This window comes from Dreissena polymorpha, chromosome 6, assembly GCF_020536995.1.
Source record: "Dreissena polymorpha isolate Duluth1 chromosome 6, UMN_Dpol_1.0, whole genome shotgun sequence".
In the NCBI taxonomy this organism is placed as follows: Eukaryota; Metazoa; Mollusca; class Bivalvia; order Myida; family Dreissenidae; genus Dreissena; species Dreissena polymorpha.
Window position 1 is genome coordinate 59,948,589 of NC_068360.1, and position 20,453 is coordinate 59,969,041.

Genomic DNA, 20,453 nt, shown 5'->3' on the forward strand with positions numbered 1-20,453 from the left:
CTATGTGTTTGACCAATCTGACAGACAAACAAACAGACCGACCGACCGACCGACCGACCGACCGACAGACAGACAGACAGACAGACAGACAGACAGACAGACAGACAGACAGACAGACAGACAGACAGACAGACAGACGGACGGACGGACGGACGGACGGACGGACGGACGGACGGACGGACGGACGGACAGACAGACAGACAGACAGACAGACAGACAGACAGACAGACAGACAGGCAGGCAGGCAGGCAGGCAGGCAGGCAGGCTGGCAGGCAGGCTGGCAGGCAGGCTGGCAGACAGACAGACAGACAGACAGACAGACAGACAGACAGACAGACAGACAGACAGACAGACAGATAGACTGACAGACTGACAGACAGACAGACAGACAGACAGACAGACAGACAGACAGACAGACAGACAGACAGACAGACAGACAGGCAGGCAGGCAGGCAGGCAGGCAGGCAGGCTGGCAGGCAGGCTGGAAGGAAGGCAGACAGACAGACAGACAGACAATCAGACAGACAATCAGACAGACAATCAGACAGACAGACAGACAGACAGACAGACAGACAATCGGACAGACAGACAGACAAATAGACAGAAAGACAGGAGACAACGCACTTTGCACATTATAAAAAGGTATCTAGTTATAAATTACAAGGTATATTACTATTTTGATACGCAATCGACTATACGCACACATTGCATGGATCATATATACATGGGGTTGGGTCGATAAAATAGCGGCACAGGCTTTTAAACTGGGTTAAATGATACAATCATTTGACAGCAAGAAGTTAACTTTCACAATTGGGTTTAATTCGTTAAAATTTGGGTAAACCAAAAGAACACTTTCTGTTAGCATGGCTCTTATATGTTCGTATAGTGGACACACCATTAAGGCATGCTGTTCACTTTCGATACACGTCTTATAGATAAAACAATAGTGTTCTTTTTTACGCTAATCCTTAATAACGTCCTGTTTCTATACATAGAGGTGCAACACCACAGCGGAATTTTCTCCAAGACTATTCCTTTTGCTCGCTGACTTATCGTATCACACTTGAAGTATGGCTCGATTATGTCTTAAACTGTCTATAGTACCGGAATATATTTACCTCAAATGCGCGTATTTGACCATGTTGTCTATACACGACGTTTTTCTTTTTACGCATAAAGTCGTTCAACATGGATTGCTTGCTGATAGCTATAATTACAGACTTTTGGTGATCTTTGCTTTACATATGACCATGGCAAAGAGCGGCATTTTGCAGTTTTGCATTGACTGATGTACTTATCGTTTCGCTCCAGTGGTTTCATCGAGCGCTTTGTCTAGATAAGAAGTCAAAGCACTGTTTATTAAGTATGTTGTCGCCCATCCTGTATCAACGATACTATTGTTCTAGCACAGATTTCCACTGTCGAATGTTCGGCTCGGTCTATCATATGCCTCCTGTCACTGCTGCGTTTGGCGTGTATCTCACTATGTATGGCATTTGTATATTGTTTTTATTTGCAAAATTTGGCATTTGTTTTAAGTTTTGTCCAAATTTCGGTAAGGTACCTTTTTCTATTTGGGAACAGCCGAATATCGGTGGTTATTTAAAGAAAAACAATCACTTGGCTGTCACTATAAATGGGAAATATAAAATATATACAGGTGCAGGAATTAAATAGTTACAATTTAGAACGTTGTGAATAGTATAAAACAAGGGATAAAAAGTTTTGCAAAAATGTTAAAAGTATTATTACAAAATTTGAAATTTACATTCATACATTAAAAGTGCAGAACATGTGTAATAGTTTTCTAAAAAACATAAACGGACAAACAGATAGCTGGTATTTGTTTCCACTTTGATTCCTAAAACAGCTTTGAACCTGTGTGCACGCTTATATATAGGTGCTCGAAATACAAGATTGTATGAAGTCAATTATTTGTATACACTTGTCATTTTAATGATAAATTGTATTTTATTTTCTATAATAGAATATTAATTATGAGCACATATTGCGATATCAATAATTGCGTTAGATCAATAGAAGTACTTTGTTAGTTCAAAGACTAAAAAGTAGGGGTATGTTTATCCTACTTAGATATATTAATAAAAACTAATTGTTGTAGTTGTCTTAAATTTGCGCTAAATACTTTATATTATTAATCATGTTATACATGATTTATCCTTATATAAATTTACCTTCAACACATTCAACTGAAGAGGTGTATTCAACGGAACAGCATGGTCTCATAAACGTACTGGTAAAATAAAATTGCTTCTCCAGAAATAGGCCCTAAAAGTGAACTATAATTCATTGATAGCGAGCTCCTTCATTCGGAAAGCTTGGCATTGATTGTCAGACGGTTGCTAAAAGACTTTCATGTATCTGAGGAAACATGTTAGTACATTATCATAATTTGTCCTCTTGGTCTATACATAGGAAACAAAAGTTAAGGCCTTGTGTCAAATTGTAAATACTTGCGACTAAAAGAATTATTACTTCCGCTATGCGAGGCCTCAAAATGCGCCTGCTTTCATGTCTATAACTTAAACCTTAACTGTAAAACATATTTTCAACAGTGAGTGCATGTTTATTTTGTCCGTGTTTTTTATATCTTTTTCCGAACTTAAACTCATAGTTCTTGCATAGTTGGGCGACAGATGAAACTTCATTATAATTGTTTAAGTAAATAGATACAAGTGAACATGTGAGTTCACTTTGAAGTATAATTATGACTGTTCCCACGTTCAAAGTCACGCCGAACAACCATAGCCTGGAGGAGGAAATGGTTATATAGGATGATGAAGCTGAGTTCGCAATTATCATCAAATCTAAGTCAGAAACAATACGTCATACGATGAATGCGTCTTATAATGTCTGTTTTGGAAAAAAAGGAACATTTATCAACGTGATTGGAATGATCTTCATATTTGAAGTGTGTCGCACATATATTAACTTATATATCATATACATGAAATTTCTTTTTATGTGTTTAAGTTCCAAATACGTATACGTGTGTCAGAAAACACATAATCTATAAACATATATTTATCAAATGCTATTGATACTCGACCGGACATGCACGCTTTTCAAATGATGGTCACAAACGTGCAAAGTTTGGGTAGATTGTTTTCAATGAACATTACATAATTATTATTTAGTATTTGAACAAATAGTCCGTGTTAGAAACGGCAGTATCATAGTTTGCGCTTGTAGTCTATAAGCACAACAGACCCAGTATGATTTTTGATATCTTTTGAGAGGGAATATTAAGTCAGGCTGCGAAACATATAGATACATATACGTTACTGTGCCTTAATTATAAAAGTAGTGTCTCACTTAATTCAATACAGAGGAACTACCGCTAACATTAAGATTATGAATTTTTAATACCCGGTAATTGTGCTTAATAGTTCAAACACTAGTCTATTATAACAGTTTTGTGCAAAAAGTAATTTATGTAAAGTTCGTTTGTTTTTTATCTATTTCTGCGAATAATCAAACGTACTACTGACAATCATATTTATCAACATGTACACAAAAATGGAGAAATGCAAATACACAATCTAGTCGTTCTTTCTGGCGATTGAAATGGAAAGATAGATTCAAATGGACCGCACAAAATCGTTTTAAATGAAAGTCAACATGTGGTGTGTTGATCGTGTCAGTTTCAGTATTACTTCATTGATTTTGTTTACACCTAACGAGTACGATGTGTGCATCAACGACCTCTCACTCCCAAGCTTCCATAAGAGTACATAAACATACACTAGGTTAAAGTTAAGCTGCGCCATCGGAGAGAAACATTATTATGAAATGTGTATCCGATATGTATGGACAAGAACCAAATGATGTTAAACTCAAAACAAGCACTAGACACAAAACATATACTTAACAAATACAAAACAATACATAGAAATGCCGTCTCCGCTCAGGAACGGTACATAACAAAAATTGGGGATTTGATGATGTTGTAATGAACACTATTGTTGTTCGAACATGTGGCTAACGCGAGAGGACATTAACGTTATGTATTTTAAATCGTACATGGGGAAATTTGTAACTTGTTTGAAAAATGCTTTTCGACTTTGCATTAAACCATAACCCATTGCAAGACTAATTTAGTGATGCAAACATAATGAAAATAAACAGTTAATCCATTAGAATGATTGGTTTAGCTGCGGTTCTGTCTTTGTTGCACATGTCTATTGAGTACGCAAGTACTTCGGTCATTCTTCGAGGCTAACTGTTACTTAATTGCAAATCAAGTAATATATGAAAAGGAACAGACGCACATATATTTATGAAAACTATCGAACACAATAGTATGGATTTATAAAATGTACCTTTGGCAACATGTTTTTAAAGAAAAATTAGAATACATAATTTTCTAAGTTTGATGGTAACAAATTAGTAGATTTGTGTTTCTTCTTAGGAATAAAATAATCGTAAAGTGACGTGAATAAGCCCGAATCTACATTCCATGCAGCTTATTGAAAATCGATACGAAAACACGCTTTGTGATTGTCTTCGAGTTTAATTATTTTTAAATATAAAGAAGTACAAGTTAATGTTTTGTTTTTCGTTTTGCATGCTGTGCGTATATATATAGTAAATACATAAAGACTTTCGTTTAAACATATTATGGTTTAATGTGATTTATTTATAATATTTCATTGATGCGAGTTGAATGCCAACAAAGTAATGTAGTTTATAATGGTAATTATATAAATGAAAAGTTATTGTCATATGGATGTATTATTTGTTGCGTACAAGCATGTTTATACTCTAAAATATATTATAAATTGATGAGTTCATTGCGATAAACTAACTAAATACACACATAGTTGCAACATTATTACATATTCAACTTAAAAACGGCACTAAAATAGATTCAAAAATATTGGTACTATACAGGTTTAAAGGCATTTGTATGCATATTTTGTGCAGTCTATAATAATGTTATAGTAGTGAAAATGCATCGCATACTCTTTAATTCACATCTGCCTAAGCATGTTCCTGTTTACAGGTGGAGTAAAATACCTTCAAAGGTGTTCCATCTCTAACCTTCAACCCCATATATTTTACAAGTCGGTGAAGTGCATTGCACCCAGACCTTTTCTCCAATGAGAACCTTAGTCTGCATGCTTACACACATCCCACTTGTTTTACCTTTGTGTGCTGATCTTATTAATGCCCCGCGTTCAGAGACAATCGACAGGAAAGCCCATTTGCTTGTATCGGGGCAGTATTGCACGATGAACATGTACACTCCAGGTACGGACGCCGTGAACTGTCCAGTATTTGGTTCAAAAGAAGCCCCTTCGTTGGCCATGACGTCTTTGAACATTACGGTCTGGTTAACGTTTGTGTATGTATGTGTACCCATTAAATGTCGTGCCTTATACATTACGATGGGTACGACGTACTGTTCTGAAATGAAAAAACAGCATAACATATTAATGGTGTTTTTACTATGTTACAATTCGCCATGAGTAAAGGGGACATATAAAAATATTTGTTATTTCTATGTCACGATTATGACAAGCTTTAATTTCATTTCAATACATTGTTATTCAACACATAGATTTAACAATTTCAGATAAATGGTAGGTATATGCCTATATCCTTCATCCATAAGGAGACAAATTGTTTAAATAAGCATATAATAAGCATATGAGCTAAGTCACGATTTCGAAAATGCTCTTTGACGCTCGAAACGTCAACATCCATCGTTCGCGTTTGATTTTATTACAAACATCCTTGCATCTTTTTGCATTACGTTATTTAAAAAGTTTTTAGAAAATTTAAAAATAAAATGCTCACTATCCGGGCATTTACCCTTTTAAAAAACCGGGTCACGTTTATCTTCTAATTGCTTCATTATAAGAGCATGAAATTTACGACAAAATTAGCATTGGTTCTTATACGCGACATTTTTTAATACACTTATCATAGTTATAGATACAAATTGACACATATCATAGTTTAAGATACAAATAAATCGTGTTTATCGAGAAGTAAATATAATGCTTAGCTATTGATAATATATGTAAAATAACCACTCTCTATGTACACAGACATAAGTAACCACTATAGATCAGTTAAAACTGCACATAACGAGCCTCGTTTTGGAATCATCGATAAATTATTGCGCCGAGATAATTGCTTCAAATGCGAATTTAAACCTCGTCTATTACGTGTGGTAAAATATTAAACAAATAACGATATATCCCAATCTATATTTTACAAATAATGACATATTCAAATATATGTATTCTCTTTATTGACGTTTCCAGAAATTAAATATCAAAAATAATTTTTACAACATTGATCAATGAATGAATTCATCAATATTGTTACATTTTGTTCAAATAATAACTTTTCTTTTAAGCTCTTCTCTCATCTGAGTCCCTAGTGTTTTAACTTCCTGCACCTGCGTTCGAAGAAGATTTATTGAGTCTTCCATTAGCACCCTTGAAGTGTTTGTTTTATTTCTTCCAGAACTTGCTTCATCTTTAATTTTGCTTCATCCACCGTCGTTTTTGTTTCACCGTTCCACTTTCTATCGTTATTGTAAAACGTACCAAAAATGTCGGTAAACTTCTTGTCGAACTTCTGAAGGGCGTCTTCAAACCTCAGTATTTTAAGCAGCATTTTCTCGTCATAGTCTCGTATATAACACTCTAGATAATGCCATTAAAGGTGGAAGCATGAGTTTGGTTGGTTTTATTTTATTTTTATTTATTTTTTTCGGGGGGGGGGGGATAGTGGAGGTGGGTGGATCTTGTTTCAGAAATATTAACAAACCTCAATGAAACCGTTGGTTTACCATACCCTTCGCCTAATTTCACGTTGTATTATTTTCAATCATATATGTATTCGTATCTGATACATTTTCAATTAATTATCTATGCTGATTCTTATGCATAAGTCTGCATTTAGTATTCTTGTAGTTATGATATAGCCTAACTTTACAAATAATTAATAAAGGAAATATGAAAGTTAAAGTTACAAATGTATATGTGGAAGATGACTCAGTACGATATTTCAACATATCTGGAGTTGACAAGCTAATTGAGGGATTTCCAATTGTATAAATCAGGACTCAATATGGCGGTATCCTCCTTTAACAAGGGCTGTTTGTAAAACATGCATGCCCCCCATATGGGCTCTCAGTTGTAGTGACAGCCATTTTGTAAATATGTTTTTTGTCACTGTGACCTTGACCTTTGACATAGTGACCTGAAAATCAATAGGGGTCATCTGCGAGTCATGGTCAATCTACCTATCATGTTTCATGATCAAAGGCATAAGCATTCTTGAGTTATCATCCGGAAACCATTTAACTATTTCGGGTCACGGTGACCTTGACCTTTGACCTAGTGACCTGAAAATCAATAGGGGTCATCTGCCGGTCATGATCAATCTACCTATCAAGTTTCATGATTCTAGGCATAAGCGTTCTTGAGTTATCATCCGGAAACCATTTTACTATTTCGGGTCACCGTGACCTTGACCTTTGACCTAGTGACCTCAAAATCAATAGGGGTCATCTGCGAGTCATGGTCAATGTACCTATCAAGTTTCATGATCCTAGGCATAAGCGTTCTTGAGTTATCATCAAAAAACCATTTTACTATTTCGGGTCACCATGACCTTGACCTTTGACATAGTGACCTCAAAATCAATAGGGGTCATCTGCTAGTCATGATCAATGTACCTACGAAGTTTCATGATCCTAGGCCTAAGAGTTCTTGAGTTATCATCCGGAAACCACCTGGTGGACGGACCGACCGACCGACAGACCGACCGACATGTGCAAAGCAATATACCCCCTCTTCTTCGAAGGGTGGCATAAAAAATCTATAAAAAAAGTTGAAGGTGTCATCCCTGATTCGCCTGTGCGGTCTGCAATGACATTCTATGCATATACATAAAGCCCCATTTACCCAGAGCAAGGCTGATAAAAAATACGTAAAATCAAATACATACAGCTAACAAGAGATGTGTTTGTCAGAAACACAATGCCTCCTATTGCGCCGCTTTGAAATAAAATTTCAATATATCATTTGGCAGGTTTAGAAGTTATCTCCCTTTTAAAGCTAATTACTTCCCTTGGATTGTATTTTTTACTTTTGACCTTGAAGGATGACCTTGACCTTTCACCACTTAAAATGTGAAGCTTCATGAGATACACATGCATGCCAAATATCAAGTTGCTATATTAAATATTGCAAAAGTTATGGCCAATGTTAAAGTTTTTGGCAGGCAGGCAGGCCGGCCGGCCGGCCGCCCGACCGACCGACAATCGGACTGACCGACAATCGGACTGACAGTTCAACTGCTATATGCCACTCTACCCGGAGCATAAAAATATATATACAAAATAAAATAAACATAAAATACAAGGGCTGTTTGTAAAACATGCATGCCCCCCATATGGGCTGTCCGTTGTAGTGGCAGCCATTGTGTGAGTACAATTTTTGTCACTGTGACCTTGACCTTTGACCTAGTGACCTGAAAATCAATAGGGGTCATCTGCGGGTCACGATCAATGTACCTATAAAGTGTCATGATCCTAGACAAAAGCGTTCTTGAGTTATCATCCGAAAATCATTTTACTATTTCGGGTCACTGTGACATTGACCTTTGACCTTGTGACCTCAAAATCAATAGGGGTCATCTGCAAGTCATGATCAATCTACCTATGAAGTTTCATTATCCTAGGCGTATGCGTTCTTGAGTTATCATCCGAAAACCATTTTACTATTTCGGGTCACCGTGACATTGACCTTTGACCTAGTGACCTAAAAATCAATCGGGGTCCTCTGCGAGTCATGCTTAAACTACCCATTAAGTTTCATGATCCTAGGCCTATGCGTTCTTGAGTTATCATCCGGAAACCATTTTACTATTTCGGGTCACCGTGACCTTGACCTTTGACCTAGTGACCTCAAAATTAATAGGGGTCATCTGCAAGTCATGATCAATCTACCTATGAAGTTTCATTATCCTAGGCGTATGCGTTCTTGAGTTATCATCCGAAAACCATTTTACTATTTCGGGTCACCGTGACATTGACCTTTGACCTAGTGACCTAAAAATCAATCGGGGTCCTCTGCGAGTCATGCTTAAACTACCCATTAAGTTTCATGATCCTAGGCCTATGCGTTCTTGAGTTATCATCCGGAAACCATTTTACTATTTCGGGTCACCGTGACCTTGACCTTTGACCTAGTGACCTCAAAATTAATAGGGGTCATCTGCAAGTCATGATCAATCTAGCCATGAAGTTTCATGATCATAGGCGTATGCGTTCTTGAGTTATCATTCAAAAACCATTTTACTAGTTCTGGTCACCGTGACCTTGACCTTTGACCTAGTGACCTCAAAATCAATAGGGGTCATTTGCGAGTCATGATCAATGTACCTATGAAGTTTCATAATCCTAGGCCCAAGCGTTCTTGAGTTATCGTCTGACAACCACCTGGTGGACGGACCGACCGACAGACCGACAGACCGACATGAGCAAAGCAATATACCCCCTCTTCTTCGAAGGGGGGCATAAAAATATGTGAAACTAGAATGGTTAATACGAATATTAACGTGATAATATATACGCTTTATAAAAAATAAATATCAACCTTTAATATGACGTGTTTTTTCCAGGTAAATTGGGTGTTGCTTTGACGTTTAAACGGATATTTGATATCTTATACAGCTCGTATATATGAATCACATTGCAGATAAAACTGATCGAAGGAAGACTGGAAGCGAAATTATAAACTGAAACTGGAAGTGAATTCTTAAATGTTTAGCTCTACTGATTACCTCTATTGCGCGGTCAACAAGCTGAATCGTTTTAGTAATAATGTGCTTTTGTGTGCAATATACAAAGTTTATTTCTCAATGGCCTTTAAACTTAGTTGTAATCGACCGTGAAGGTAAGATGTGTATAGGTACTTTTCTATTTAAGACAAAATGCAGCTATTTTACCAATGTCTGCTATTCCTGAAATTGTGTTCATCGGATCATGCCAAATATTGTAGAATACATAATTGAAAATACACCCTCATCTGAAGGAAACTCAAATATTGCAGAATACGTAATTGACAATACACCCTCATCTGAAGGGACCTCAAATGTCACTTTCGTTCGCGAAGAAAATGCGCATATTTTTTCAGAGATAATGTTTGGTGTCATGGAAATTGTTTGTTTTGTTTTTTCAAAAGTTGACGAATATTTGCTGTCACAACTGTTCTAAAATGTGCGAAAAACAGGCGGGTCGATTGCAAGCATGACTCAATAATAATAATTAAAAGGATTGTTTTGTTTTGGTTGCATCTTTCATTGTAGATAGTGAATTTTAATTATTCATAGCGAGGGCGATTCAGACTACGTCGCCTCTTCACCAAGTACCAATAACATGTATTAATAATAAAATATAAATTACAAAAAGTTTCATTTATTTCATCATTTATTAAATCTTTTTCTTCTTAAATGCTTTATAGTGCATATTAACTTGATGAGTACCTCTTACATAACATGGGACAAAGGCATATATCAAAACTGAGTGTTTCATCCGTAATCTGTTTAGATCTTATATACGCAGAAAACAGCTGTGCTAACGTGGCTCTATCTTAAAATGCATATACAACACATATGCAATCGTCGGCGATCATTAGATCTATGCAATATATTTGTGTTAATTACTTTATTAAACATGTATTTGCTTTCGAAACTCTCTTTAAAAAAGAAAAAGTCTTTAAACGAATTCATAACGTAATTCAATTTTGATATTGTTTTCAGTAACCCAAATTAATTTTAAAAAGTCATGAATTTGAGACAAAAACTATTCATTAACTGTGTTTATCTTACTTCTTCTTCTTCTTTTATAATACTGGCTATGTTCAATACTGATACATTATGGCCATGCGTGGGGGGTTAAAAAGAAATATATTGATAGGTTACCCGAGTTACTCAATCCACTCAGGAAAATCCTATCAACAGTGATAAAAAGGTACAAAACCTAACACCTTAAGCCCTTAAGACTTAAATATATTCATATACAACTGTGCATGTGGTGAGAATATTAGTCGAGTTAAAAACAGGATAAAAGCAGAAAGATGTGATCTAAGGAAGGAACACTGATGTAGACAGCACTGATTTAAATCCAGGGATCGTATCAGCGCTGACTACATAAGATGGAAGTGTGTTCCATTGTACAACTGTTCTTGGAAAGAAAGAAAATTTGTGGTAATCAGCTGTACTTGGTGGTATTTGGTATGCCATGTGATGGTGATGGCGTGAGTGTCTAATGTATGGAGTGAGATAGTGAAGGGGATAGACGTCAACATGATTATATACTATTTTATAGAGCAAAATGAGTCTAGCTTGTTGTCTTCTTGATTGCAAGGTATTCCAATTCAAATCTTTAATCATATTTGTGACCGTGCCCGGTGTCTTGCTGTAATTATTCGTTACAAATATGGCGGCTTGACGCTGAACATTTTCAATTTTATCAATATCCTTCTAATGGTAAGGGTCCCACACACTAGAGCAATATTCCAAGGATTGTCTAACAATGCTGTTATATGCCGCTGCCTTAGTTTCCATTTTAGAAGAATAATTTTTTCGTTTTAAGAATCCTAAGCTCTGGCTTGCTTTACTTCTAATTTTATTTACGTGAGGTGGCCAGTTTAAAGTTGAGCTTACTTCAACGCCAATATAAGTGGCTTGGTTTACAACAGACAGAGGTTGATTGTGAAGAGTGTAGACTGTTTTTAATGCTTTACGGTTTCTTGTAACATGCATGATATGACATTTTTCTATGTTAAAAGACATCTTCCATTTCAGCTCCCACAATGATATACTATCTAGATCTCTCTGAAACTGAATACTTTCAGCCAAATTTTTTATGGATCTGTACATGACACAGTCATCCGCAAATAGACGGACGTTTGACTTCACAGACGAAGGTAGATCATTAATGTAGAGCAGAAACAGAAGAGGCCCAAGAACTGATCCCTGGGGTACGCCAGAAATTACAGGGGCCATGGTGGAAGTTACCCCATCTACAACAACCTGTTGACGACGGTTACCAAGAAAAGCTTTAATCCCAGATTGTGTAGTGCCCGTGATGCCATAATGGGCTAGTTTCAGCAACAATCTACCGTGATGTACAGCATCGAAGGCTTTGCTAAAATCCATGATGGCAACATCCATCTGGTCTCTCTGCATGGTAGAAGCTAAGTCATGGATAAAACCCACAAGTTGGGTTTCGCAAGACCGCCGGGCTCGAAAGCCATGTTGGTTGTCCACCAGGATATTAAAGTTGTCAAGATGGTCTAAGATGTTACTAACAACGATATGCTCCAGCAATTTACAAGCAATACATGTTAATGAGACTGGTCTATAATAACTAGCTTGGTACTTACCTTTTTTAAAATAGGAGCTACAAAAGCCATGGACCAGTCAGAAGGGATTGAACCAGAAATAAGTGATTTGTTAAAAAGAATGGTAAAAATAGGTGCAATTTCATTTGCACATTCCCGTAAGATTATGGGTTTGATTTGGTCTGGCCCTGTGGCCTTGTAAGGATTCAGTTTGAGTAGGAGTTTCTGAACAACATTTACAATTTATAATATTAATTGATGACGTTTTTATACGGGCTATTACCAAGATCTAGATATGAGCTGTTTGTGTCATTAGAAAAAACAGAAGACAATTGTTTATTTAAGACTTCAGCTTTTTCCTTGTAGTTAGATTTTAAGACCCCATCATCCCTCAAGGGTGCTACACTACATGAGTCATTTTTTAAGCTTTTTATGAACCTAAAAACGTTTAGTTGTCCCATGTTTATGTTCTGTTTCATCACATATTATGTTTTTCATGTATTCCCATAAGAGTTACGAATTTTCTTGTATTAATTATCTGATCTTCTTAATTTTTGGAAGTAAAGTGTAATTTTTCGTCTTTCATTTTGCTATAAGTCCGGTCACGTTTTTTCATTAGCTTTTAATGTCAGAATTCAGCCATGGTAGATGCTGCTTGCCAGAAACAGTTTTAGTCGGTATGTATTTTTCAACAAGTGTGTTAAGACAGACTTTGAAATTGTCCCAAAGCATCTGGACATTCATATCATTAAAATTGTTTACATTTATAAAATTTATTAAACCAGTTTTGATTTCCGACCAGTTAGCCTTGTCAAACAGAAGTATTTTCCGTTTCTCTTTCCGATTTATTCTAGCAGAAGATAAAATATCAACAAAATGGATACAGTGATCACTAAAACCTGGAATGACCTTAAATGTTTCGGCTAAAGAAGGATTAGACAAGAAAAACAGGTCAAGACATTTCTTAGTGGTATCAGATAGTCTTGTTGGTTTATCAACTATTTGGTTTAATGAATGAGTATCTGCAAAGTAAAAATATTTGTTACATTCTTCTGGGTGTGAAGCATTAGAGTCTACAGTTTTATTTTTCCAATTGATTTCCCCAAGGTTAAAATCGCCCCCAATTAGGGTTGTACTACTTAATTTATAAGTCAGACTGATGTTACGATCCAGCTCGTCTATGCATGTAAAATCCCTGTCAGGTCGGTATGCACTGCAGACCAGCAGGTCTTTTTTACCATTTTGCTTTATATTTACCCAAATAATTTCAGATGAAGATTTTAATTCCACAGGAGCATGACATCTAAACTTATTTATGTTCTTTACAAAAAAACCGCCTCCTGTCCTGCCTTTTCGATCATTTCTGTAAACATCGTAATCAGATTGAAACACTTCTGAATTTTTTATTTTAGGCTTGAGCCATGATTCATTACCCAGAACAACATCAGGTTTTACAGTAGCTAGCATAGATTGGAAAGCTAAATTTTTCTTCTTAACAGACTGACAGTTTACAGTCACATTTTTTAAGTGTTGTACATACTGTGATTTGTGAGTTGGTAATTTGTTGTGTCTCATAGATTGAGAGTTTGTAGTTATGCATGTTTGTTTACTGACTTGTGTGCTACAGTGTAAGGGTGCTTGCTGCCAAAAGCCTGGGGATTGCATACATGTAAGGACGGATGAGTTGTCTGTACTGACATGTGATAATGAATGATCTGATTGCATAGACTTTGTGTGATCAAAGAAAGTAGAGTTAAAATGAAATACCCCACAGTTTGTACATTGCCACGGTTCATTTGAGTGATCACAATGATACATATACTGATAATAAAGATTTTTGAATATTAAGCACAAAAATAAGTACAGTAATAGACAGGAACAAAGCAGCTTTTTTTATAGCCATTGAATTGTACTATATAACTGCCACTGGCCCTTTTTAGAACAGTTATTTCCTTCCTGTCGCTATCTTTTGAAACGTATAAACCAACCAAATTATTCATAGTATGTTTAGAAATGGTCTCCTCTCAATCGAAACGTATAACATTACGAAGGGGAGCGGCTAAGGGTAAGCTGTTGATGATTTCATTTCTTCGGCAATAGCTGTGATAAGTTTTAAATATTTTGATTACAAAATATTATCCAGTGCCGAGGACAATGTTGATAGTTATAAATATTTTGTTTTCAATATGCTATTGCGTTATTCAAAAGAATAACAAGCCTCACTTAAATCCATTTTCGAATAGTGTTTCGTAGTCAGGAACCTGAACTGAGAAATGTGACTATAAAACAATGACATATGATAACACGTGTCAATCCAAAATAATCCATTCATTTGAGTACCCGAAAATTTAGGCCCTGCGGCAACTATTAGCGGCTCAATAGCCGCTACTAGTTGCCGCTTTGTAGCCGCAAGGTCGTTTTTCGCATGCAAATGAGCTTTCTGGCTACTAGTTGCGGCTCGGTTGCCGCTACTAGTTCTGGCTATGTTGCCGCTGCTAGTTCTGGCTCTGCTCTTGCTACTAGTTGCGGCTATGTTGCCGCCACTTAAGTTGCGGCTACGTTGTCGCTACTAGTTGCGGCTATGTTGCCGCTACTAGTTGCGGCTATGTTGTATTTGCTAAGGACGCAGGAGAACCAATTTCTTGGCACGCGCACCTCCTCATTGTCCGCCAGCTGCTCCATATTGGCTGGTGGGTCATCAGTCAATGGGACGAATTGCTGGGAACAAAATGATAGTTTACATACAAAATATTTCCTATGAAGCAAACAAAAAGGATTAAGTCATTGGTGACTGTTACAAATTGTGACAAAAGGGCATGATTACCCAATATTGTACACATGAACATACCTGAACTTCAAAGCTTTGGGATTTCAGAGAAGATATTCTTTTTAAAGAAATACAGTTATGTAAAACTTATAAGACCCTGGGGTAGTGGGAAGGAGTCACTGCAAGGAGTCATGATTTAATCAAAATTAGTTTAGGGTCACTATATGACTATAAATATTATATAAAAAGTGAATCACCACAGATATCAAAGCTCTATGCCATATGATCCTAACTCAGAAAAAAGTTGTTGTATTTTAAAGTATACAAGATAAACATTTAAACATTTTCAAAATATTGATTAATTTGCTCAAGTGATCTATATATTTAGAGAGCTCAAAAAATTAGAACAATCTTAGAAGTAGACCATCTAAAGAGCAACAATCCAAGTGGAGTGTGGCTCATTATGTTAATTTCACAAAATATTTTGATTGTAAACGTTGTTGTGTCCTTTTTGGGGTATGAAAAATCAAATTTAATATTTCAATAATGCACGTGTTTATTTCCAAAACCATGCTTTTTCATTATTATACACCAATTGAAACTGTATTTATCACCACAACTTACTAACAATTACTTTAACTCTTCCTCAGTAACTTCTTTTTGTTTTTCAGATTCTTCAGCCATTTTGATTTTTCTGTCTGATGACATCATCCGTGATATCATGACATCATACAAAATATGTAATTGTACCCACAACTAATTGCAACAGAAATAATTTTTCGATAAAATTGTAGATAAATATCACCTCTTCAACATATCAAAAGTCTCGCAAAGTCTAGCCTGGGCAAACTACCGAAAAATGACTTTTAATATGACAGATTTTCATGGCACTAAATTACCACCGTAGAAGATAAAATGATCAGATGTACGGTATACAAGCGTTCGCGCGATATGATGTGATCGTCTGCTTTTGATGAAAGATCCTAGATTTAAGTCATTTTTGGAGGTAAGTTAAGATGTCTTTGTTGAATATTATTCTTTTCATCTTGGAAATTAATGTTTTTCTCCTAACAAATGCGTCAGTAATAGAAGAATGCGCTACGTAATAGACTGCGTACCACTTTGTAATTAGTTTTCGTGGATGATGCAGGAACTTACAGTTTTCTTCAAATATGCAATAAAGTCAGCAGCAAACACACATTTTACACAAATATACATATGTAGGCATCTAAGGAATGCTTGAAACACACAAACAAATATGAAAATTAAGAGAGAAAAAATCGAGATTTTAATTTTTTTTTTAAACTACGGAAGGCCATTTTTACCATAACGTTTTTGTTTTGGCCATTTGTACCACAACGTTTTCGTATTGCTTCTTTTTCCCTATAACTTCTTAAAATATTCTACTGATTGAAACTGTTGAGAATTTTCTTACCTAATGTTAAAAAAGCTTTCAATTTTCCACATATTTGAATCATTTTAATAATTTCAATATTTTATTATGAATAATTATCATATATAAAATAGAAATAATAAGTTATGGTCTTAAATTTACAATTCTAAACTATAAAAAAAGATAATCCGAAATATTGAGTTAAGCTATAAATGTTTCATTTAGTATTATTACAACAGAAAATCAAAAGCTGTTTATAGTAAATAAGTTCTTCTCTTACACACATATCAAACTGTTATTTTCTTGAATACATGTGTTTGATTTATTACAGATGTTTGATCAACAATCAACGATGTCAAAGGTGTGGGTTTAGAATTTCGAAAAAAGGTATAAATATATATTTATTTAACGTGTTTTTATAAATGATTCATATGCCATGACAAAATGCTACAGGATAATGTAAATTTATATAAACAAAAGATAGTGTGTTTAAAAAAATCTGCCATACCATGTGAAGGAAAATAAGTACAGCTTTGATCAAACTTAAGTTTAATTTTTCCATTTATGTTTCCTCTATTTTCTCAATATATGTTAAGTAACATTACACCTTAAAATCAACGAAAATTTCGTACAATATTTAGTAAAATAAACTTAACCAATTAAACGTCAGTGCTCCTTATGGCAATTGCCGATATTTTAACGCCAGATTTGGTCTGGTAAAATAGATGTTTGAAGATACAAAATGCTCGTTGTTTTTTCCATTTTAATTTCAACGATATCTATTCATACGGCACATGAACACTAACATGGTGTTCATGTGTATAATGAATATATATTAAAATGGAATTTATTGTGTCACAAATAAATAAAAACGCGCATCTTGTATATACAAAAATCTATGTTATCATACCACATCTAGCGTTGAAATCGTGGCTATTGCTATAAGGAACACAGATTGTTAAGGTGTTAATTTTATTTTAAGAAAGACTTTACGAAATTTTGGTTGATTTTGAGCGTTATAGAGACTTTAATTTGTTTCATCTATTACAGATGCTAATATGGAACTGCCAAACAATCTGATCAGCACCAAACCTGCTGCAGCTGCATCGGAAAGGTAATAGCCATTCATTCTACACGCAACGCTAGTAAATACTCAACATTTACAGCTTGCAGTTGAAGGCAAAATTAAATAATTCATTTTTCAAAAGCATCAATGACAAACATATAAATAAATTAACCCCACAGTACAGTCAAACTATTAATGAGTGCAAAACAAAATTTACTACAGGATTCATACTGGAACTGTGAACATTTGTTCATAGCACATAAATAACATTGCGTGAATATCAACTATTGTTATTTCTGAAAAAAAATAAACACAATATTGCGTGAATATCGATAATTGTTGTTTCTTAAAAATAGCTTTTTTATAAACATAAAGTTCAACAATGCATTTACTTGTATTCTGAAATACACAATATGTATAAAAATATAAACCCTTCATTCTATTAAACGCTTTTGAATGCATCTGCAGCAGGCAGCAGACGGCTTTAAAATCCATTGTGTCAAATCAAGGAATTGCTTGTTATGAGCAAATGCTCCTTTTGTCACAATTGGGAATGTCACAAAAGACTGTTCTGCCTAATGGTTGAAACAGCATGTATTCATATATTCTTTCAGCAATACCTGCCTGATATGATGCCAATCACTTGCAGATGACCAAGATCATGTTAAGTTACGCAAGAAAGGGAGTGATAGCATAAATGCTGCCAGCAAAGTTCGCTTGGACAATATTACTTCCCTACCCGGACAGACAGTTCATATGTACATTGTCGGAAAGATTATTGTAACCCAATTCAAATCAAGTTATCCTTAAATAAAAAGCCAACACTGTATTATCTCCATCGTTACGATCTAACACTGAACGATTTAACTTCAGTACAAATTGTCTATTTTGTGCTCAACGTGCCAAATTTGTTGGAAGAAAACGAGGCTATTATGTATACCCTGTTAGAACAGTTGAATTTAAAAAGAACATCGAACACATATGTATCGATAGGGATGACAAATAGGGTTCAGATATTAAAAGCAGATTGGAAACTATACATGCCTTAGCGGCTGCTGTTGCTATATACCATCAGTCATGCAGCGTAAATTTTAGGACAGGTAAAAATATACCACAGTCAGGCAATGAAAAAGGAAAGAAGTGTGGAAGACCAGTGAACATGGCACAGGAATTTGCTTTCCAGGAAATAGCAAAGTTCCTGATTGAAAATGATGACGAACAAATAACACTAAAAGACCTTGTTGACAAAATGGTAGAACTATGTGGAGAACTCTCCTATACATCAACTCATATGAAGAAGAGATTACTAGAGCATTTTGGGTCCTCTATTGTCATCACAGAATTAAATGGAAAGCAGAATGTAATCACATTTAGAAACGCTGCATCATCTATTCTTCAATCCTTTTACCAAAAGTCTAGTAGCGATTCTGATGCTTATAAAATTGAAATAATAAAAACAGCAGCACAACTATTGCTAACTGATATAAAGGACATTAAAGCAACAAAATTGTCTTACCCTGACTCTGGCTCTGATCTTATGTCTACACAGGAAAATATTGACTACATTCCGGATAGTCTAAAAACATTTCTTAGAGAAATTTTCAGCGATAAAAAAGCAGATGTTAAGATTGCCTCTATTGGACAGGCCATTATCCAAGCAGTAAGACCAAAGGTGTTGATTCCTCCTCTACAGATTGGCTTAGCAGTACAGATGAAAGAAGAGGTTAAGCTTATAGATATGATATTAGCTCCACCTGGAGAAGAAAAATCATTATATGTACATGCAGTTTTGAGCAGTTTTGAGATGTACAGGTTATCTTTGTATTATACTAGAATGTAAAATATGGTATAATAGAAGTGTTTTGATTTTAAGTGTTAACATTATAATACTTAAGTTATGCGTTATTTTAAGCTAATGACAATGCAACCAATCTTAGTTTAATTTTATTTCCACATGCCGTAATATATTGGCATGATTTAATAGTAACATGTATTTAATAGGTGGGTGGGTCAAGTTTACCCCTATAAATGCACTATTTACATGAGTAAATATGTTAAGAAACTTCATGATACACTTAGGAAATAGAAAAATAATACTGTTTTCATAACTGATGTATTACTGAATACTGATTTTGTTGGGTGGTTTGCCCGAAATGTGTTGTTTTAATAGAAAATGGAAAATATACTTTATTTAAAAAAACGTCCGCGAGGGGCATAAATAAAATGAAGTTTTAACAGGTTTGCCCTGGAAATATTTCGCTAGACTTTTTTCCTGTCATCTGTTATACGTCATAGATGATTTTACACGTGAAACCGTTTCTGTTGCAATTAGTTGATGGTTAGGTGCTTTTTTTCATAGGATGACTGGACTAATTGTGGCTACCTTCTGGCTACTAAGAGCCACTAGTGGCTACTATAAGCCTTTTGTGTTATCAAGATTAATATTAAAGTATTGGTTGTGGATACCATCTGGCTCATAATTGCACTGTTTTTATACAAGAATTTGTTCTGGCAATCTTCTGGCTACTAGGAGCTGCTAGCGGCTAATATGAGCCGCTAGTGGCTTTAAGAGCCGGTTGCGGCTACTAATAGCCATAAGATTGCCACACGGTAGCCGCTAGCGGCTAATATTGGCTACTTTCTGGCTAGTAGTTGTGGCTACAAAAAATGGTAGCGACTTTGTAGCCGCAACATTGCGGCTACATAGCTGCAACCTTTTTATTTCTGTAAGGGTAAATATACTGCTGGCGAGGCATTGGAGTAAAGCAAAAGAAAGAGAAATATAATAGGGTATATGAAGTGGAATATGATGAAAGCATGATACCTATG

The 20,453-nt window shown here is 35.4% G+C and overlaps 1 protein-coding gene and 1 long non-coding RNA gene across 2 annotated transcripts in view; both read left to right on the forward strand.

The window, feature by feature from the left end:
- Window positions 1-20,453, forward strand: part of LOC127834218 (collagen alpha-1(X) chain-like) — an 89,959-nt gene that overhangs the window by 62,766 nt on the left and 6,740 nt on the right. The window lies entirely within an intron of this gene.
- LOC127834223 (uncharacterized) lies at window positions 16,005-19,625 on the forward strand. Its single transcript, XR_008027836.1, has 4 exons — window positions 16,005-16,171; window positions 16,890-16,945; window positions 17,609-17,672; window positions 18,239-19,625. It is a non-coding gene; the product is annotated as an uncharacterized LOC127834223 (long non-coding RNA).